This window comes from Anser anser, assembly GCF_964211835.1.
Source record: "Anser anser genome assembly, chromosome: Z".
Classification (NCBI taxonomy): domain Eukaryota; kingdom Metazoa; phylum Chordata; class Aves; order Anseriformes; family Anatidae; genus Anser; species Anser anser.
The window spans coordinates 37397791-37403790 of NC_139723.1; positions in this window are offsets into that span (position 1 = coordinate 37397791).

Here is a 6000-nt window from a genome sequence, read left to right on the forward strand (position 1 = left end):
TTCACCACTCTTACAAGTAAGCAACACACGTTACCTGCTGTAGTTGGCTTCACCGTAATTTCTCTTTCCCTGGGGAAGCAGAAATATAATCCGTGATGGAGAAGACTGTTTTATTTTCCTCGTTAAGTGGTCTGCATCTGTGTGAAGCTCCTGATATGTTGTTAGCCTCACTTGAATAAGTGGTGTATAAGTTCTATACAAAATATAAGAATCTGAGCTTGTGTGATAGTTTTTGTCTACTTAATCCTTATAACGATGAGAGGTTGTTTGTTTGTTTGTTTGTTTGTTTTGTGTGTGTGTGTGTGTTTTCTTTTGGGGACAGGTATGGTTTTGACTTTAAAAATATGATAAAACTATGATCCTGTTTATTCACAGAACTGTGTTCTTTATTTTTTTTTCCACCTCCGAAATAACTTTGCATGAATAAACAAGTGAGGTCAGCAGTACCCTTTGTAAAACCTGAAAATGGAGAATGAATAAAAAATCAGCTGTCACTAGCCAATCTTTGTTACTGTGATCATCACAAATGGCTGGAGAAATGATGTGATAGGACTGCTCCACCCTCATTTCTGCACTTGCCTGACAATAGCTTTCAGGTAAATCTACAGTTAAGTAAATCATGCTGCTTATTGATTATGTTTCCTATCAGACAGTAGGGTTCCTTCCCCCACCCCAGTATTTACTATATTACCTAAACAATGGCATTAATCTTTCAGGAGGCAAGAATCAAGATCATTTCCTTTTTTGAAATGAGCTCTTTAGAAGCCTCATAGATTTTTTTTTTCAAGATCTTTATCAAACGATAACACTTCTGCTACAAATTTGTTCTCTTGTGTAAGAGATGAATGTACAATGCTTTCTTGCTTTAAAAGCCTTGTTTCAATTAAAGAATGGCAAATGCTACTAGGGAGGATAAAAGCTTTTACTTGGATGGTGCTGACTAGTACTGTTATATATTTCACTTATGAATATCACTCTTCAGAGTATCTTCTACCATATTAAGTGCTATCGCAGTGACAGCAAATGTCACTGATTTGTAGAATCTGTTTCTTCCCTTTGGATAAACTGGAGATAAACTATACTATATGGGTATAACAGATGTTCTTCAGATAGGTTCAGAACATCTGTTCTGCAAAAGGGCTATAGCAGGAAATCCTTGAAAAAAAAATTAAAAAAAAAATCGTTTTTGATTGTCCAGTGCCGTTTTTTTTCTTTTTCTTTCTTTCTTTCTTTCTTTCTTTCTTTCTTTCTTTCTTTCTTTCTTTCTTTCTTTCTTTCTCTCTCTCTCTCTCTCTCTCTCTCTTTCTCTCTTTCTCTCTTTCTCTCTTTCTCTCTTACTTTCTTACTTTCTTACTTTCTTTTTTCTTCTTTTTTTTTTTCTAATGTCTCTGAAATGGAGTACTGTCATGAAACTGATGTTAGACCTTTCTGTAATCTCAAGACGTGCTTCTGGTACAAGCGATAATATGCTGTTGCTGCTTCTTTTAGGACAGAACTGTATGTAAAGATAAAGGTAGCAGGTGGGGTCTGCTTTTTTATTACTCATTAGAATTGCATAACTTAGTTTCTTGTAGATGTATGAAATACGCAAATGATGCTTGCAAAGTACTGCTGTGAATAGAAGTAATTTATTAAATATTAGCATGCTTAGGTCAGCTTAATAGACTTGCCAAAACTGCCAGGGTTGTCAGCTCTCCTGACACTGACAGCATTAGGCTTTGCTTTAATGAATCCTTTTTATCTGCTCAAGAGAGAAGACTGAGCAAACAAATTAAGAGAACAGTTAATAGAGAATAGATGGTAAAGTGCAATGGCAAAATGTGAAAAAAAGCTTTTTGTCGTATTTGTAACTGCTGTTTTTTTTTTTTTTTTTTTTTTTTTTCCCATGGTGTTATTGGGAAACTGGAACAGTTAAGAACATGGAATTATACAACTGAAGTTCCCAAAACCAGTAGGTCACAGTACTCTATTTTCATTACGTTGTAGCTGTCTATAAAAGAGACTGTCCTGACCTTTCTGCCTCTGAGTATCATAAAATTTGCTGACTACAACTAGAAGGGTAGTTATTTTGCCATCAAACTCAAATGGAAAGTGCAGATATTGGAGCAAAGACTGAATATCATCACATACTCAGCACTGACATCCCTAAGGCAAGTGTAAACCATCCCTTAAGGTGTTCAAGGCCAGGCTGGATGGGGCCTTGGCCAACCTGATCTAGCGGGTGGCATCCCTTTAAGGTCCTTTCCAACCTGAGCTATTCTAAGATTCTATGATTCTGTGATTCTATGATTCTATGATCTGGTCTTTAGATTCAGATCCAGAACCTAAAAATTCCATTAGGTATCTTAGTGATGTCAGTGGAATTTGAGTCAAAGTGTTACACACAGGGAAGACTCAATCTGGATTTCTTTCGGGGTCATGAAGTAGGAACACATTGCTGATTGGAAGTATCAGGGAATAAGTTGTCGGACTGTTCACCAGTGTGCTTAGCCAACTTACAGTATCAGTATTTCCAATTCACGTCTCTGGCTAACCTAAAAACCCCAGACTTAATTTCAGTATTTTCAGACATTTTGAGTGAGGTGTGGTGGGGAGGGAAGTTGGAGGAAGAGGTGTTATCTGCTACCAACTTTCAGGCTACTTCAAGACCCTTACTAGGAAAAGAAAAATAGCCTAAAATTGGGTGAACAAAAGTACTTGCACAGTTCTATTACTGTTTAGTACCCATATTTGACTAATAAATATGATTAAAATTAGTAGTTTCACTAAAATTGCTAAAATGCTAGAAATGACACATAACAGGAGATGTGTTACTCATAATCTTGTAAAACCCTACTAATCAGGATTAGTAACCTACTAAACTAGATTGTTACGTTGCTGTGTAGTTTCCATATACTAAAAAGAACACATGGTTGTGAAGATTGCAACCCTTATTTCTGCAATTTCTTGTGCAGGGATTAATATATTAAAATTCCCAAGGTACAGAAGTAGTTGTATAGGCAAAATCTCACTCCAGTGAATTACGTAGGAGTTTTACTGTTGAACTCAGTGTGCCAGGCTATCAGTTCCTGTTACAGACTGAAAGAGAGCAGCTGACTGAGCTCTGACTTAGCTGCATGGAGCCGAAGCCCACACGTGGTTGTGCACTTGCTGGGACCAATGCATTTAGTTCTGATGGTGCTGCTACTTCCTCCCTAGTCTGTTTCCTCTGGCAAATTCTGACACACAGCTGAGCCCCTACATAAGCTGCTGTGTCCAGAGAGCCCATTAGCTGTGGTCCTATGACTAACAACAGGCTGGGTTCTGAGTGGCCTGCAACAAATGGATATTACATGGAATAATACATGGAATAATTACAGTTAAAAGGAATTCAGTGTCCTGCCACGTCTGACAGGTAGCATTTTTTATTGCTAAAATAAGTAATACTTCTGGGTATATCTTTAAAGTTAAGGATCATCCTTTTCATCCTCTTTTTTTTTTTTTTTTTTTTTTAATCCCTTCTCTCTCAGACAATCTCTATCCCTCTCCTGAATTAAGAAGTAGATGAGTTTTACTTAATGCATGTCAGGAATGGAAGGACAATCTGATCTAATCTGCGTCATGGTCAGATTCAGGCCATGAATCCAGTACACTGCTGCTACCACTGAAGTCTATCTACAGTGTAAATCTGCTCCACCACAGTGAGTTACTCAGTGCTGTTCCTGGATGGCCATGACAGGAGATGACAAGAAGTAGCATTGCCAGGACCATTTGAAAGCCTGGAGCAGGCTTTGCTAGCTCCAGAAGACAATGCAGAGTCTCAGTCATTTTGCAATGCACAGCATCAGTCACTCTAGGGAAACACTGCAAGCAGCCTCTGAGAGTGAAATAGCAGATTTCCTCCTAGGAATCAGAAGTAGTTGAATGTTTAGATGCATCTCTCTCTACTGGGGTGACATTAAAGGGAAGAGAGGCTAAAGTCTGCCAAGGTACCATTCTTCCCTCCTCTGTGGTAAACATCTCTCACAATTATGTGGAGGTCAAGCAAAGGGCTGAAACTGAAAAGCTCAGGAAGAGTGGTTGTATTGTTTCAGACAGTTATTTTATTTTAATGAGTACCCAGGAGGATACTCAACCAGTCTGCAAAATGGACTGAGACCAGCAATGCGTGACAATTCAGTCCTACACTAGAGAAATACTGAAGATTTACCAAGATGCATTCTGTAAAATAAGATTGGGTTATACAAATTTCCTGAAAAGTCATGACTTACAGGGATCAAGATGTATTCTAATAAATGCTTATCCTTAACTGTAAATCCAGGAAACATGATTTCTCCTATGAATTCAGTGTCATCATTTCTTTCAGAATGGCATATTTTATTATTATTATTATTTTTTAATTTAATTTCTGAAAATGATGTTCTGTTACTACTAATTAAAAAAAAAGTGGTTAACATATAGCAGGTTTACATAGTGGATTTTCTGGTCAGGATAGCTACTGTGTTTCAGAAAACCTACATTTCATATTTTGCATGTGGTTTCTGTCTTTGAAAGAAGAGTGGCAGTAGCTGTGTTCCACACTACTCACAAAGAAAAGCCATACATTCCCAGAGGAAAACTTACTAACAGAAATTGAAGTGATGTGCTAAAGTAATTTCCTCTGTGAAAAACCTTTATGCAAAGAGTAATGTCAGAAAACATTTCTTGAAATGCATTGTATTAGAAGCAGCTCAGGGTGTGTAACAACAACTGCACAGATATGTATTGTAGCAATAAATTAATTGAAAGATGATTTAAATTACCCTTTTATGGTGACTGTTTTTTCCCTAAGCCAGGCAAGCTCAAGAAAATAATCTATGCTTCCATTGCCAATCATCGATAATTTCCATCATTTAGGAAATAATTCCTGCATTGTTTATAATGTGTGCTCGAACAAGAACTTAGATTGTATTATTTAACAATACCAATCTTAAAGGGAAAATTTGGATTTTCTCAGCATGTGCCTAGAGTACACTTTTATGCTAGCCTAGTGACTAGAGTCACAAAGGTCACCTGGGACTTAAGACAGAAAGATGGCCCAATCCCTTCTTGCTTGAGCCTGGGCTTTAGTTCCCAGTTCTCAAAACCAGAGGGAGGTAGATGCAGGCTCACGCAACTTTATGTGATGTACTTCTTCACTGTGCTTCAGGAGGGCCCACATGGACACTGCACATCTGCACCAGGGAGCTCTGAGGCATCTCTAGATGAGCTGATGGCACAGAAGCATGCCCATGACAGAGGCCACACAAAGCAGACTAAGCTACATGGTCTGAGCCGCTTCTGAAATGACACTGCTCCTACCCTGCTCCTTGAGATCACACTGTGGGACCCGACTGAATTACATACATATAGAAAAAGACAGTTAGGAGTTGAATTTTTTCCTCTTCTTGTTCTTGTGTTGTCTGTTCTCCCTAGCTAATATCCAGGGGATGCCTGCTAAATGCATTGATTACATCTTGACATTATACATTTGAAACAGTCTGGTTCCCAAATAAGATCTGCTGGTAAGATGGAATTTTGTGGGCCAAGAGGGGCGTAGAACTGGATTTTTTTTTTGTGTGTTGTGCTGATTTAAGGTGCTCCTTCAAAACTTCTGTGATACACCTCAAGGAAATCTATGTCATTTGTGATCACATGGAACGAGTGCTCACAGTGAAACTGTTGTAGCCAAAACTTATACATATATATTGGCATAGAAACGGCAAGTGTTTCTGGTATTATATACTTCTTTATTTCACAATTTAAATCTTAACTGGAATTTTGCCATTGAATCTAGGAAATCCAGAATATGCAAGTATACCTCAAATGTCGTAGAATATGGCGATGTAGGATTTAAATCCAAGTACAGGTAGTTCTTACAGGCATTAGCAATATAAAGCACTGTATACTTATTTGACTAACTTGTCTAGAGAAAGAGACGGATGTGGAGCCTAAGTGAAGAAAAAGGGTGAAGTAAAGGTGACTTTACAGTGACATTAATAC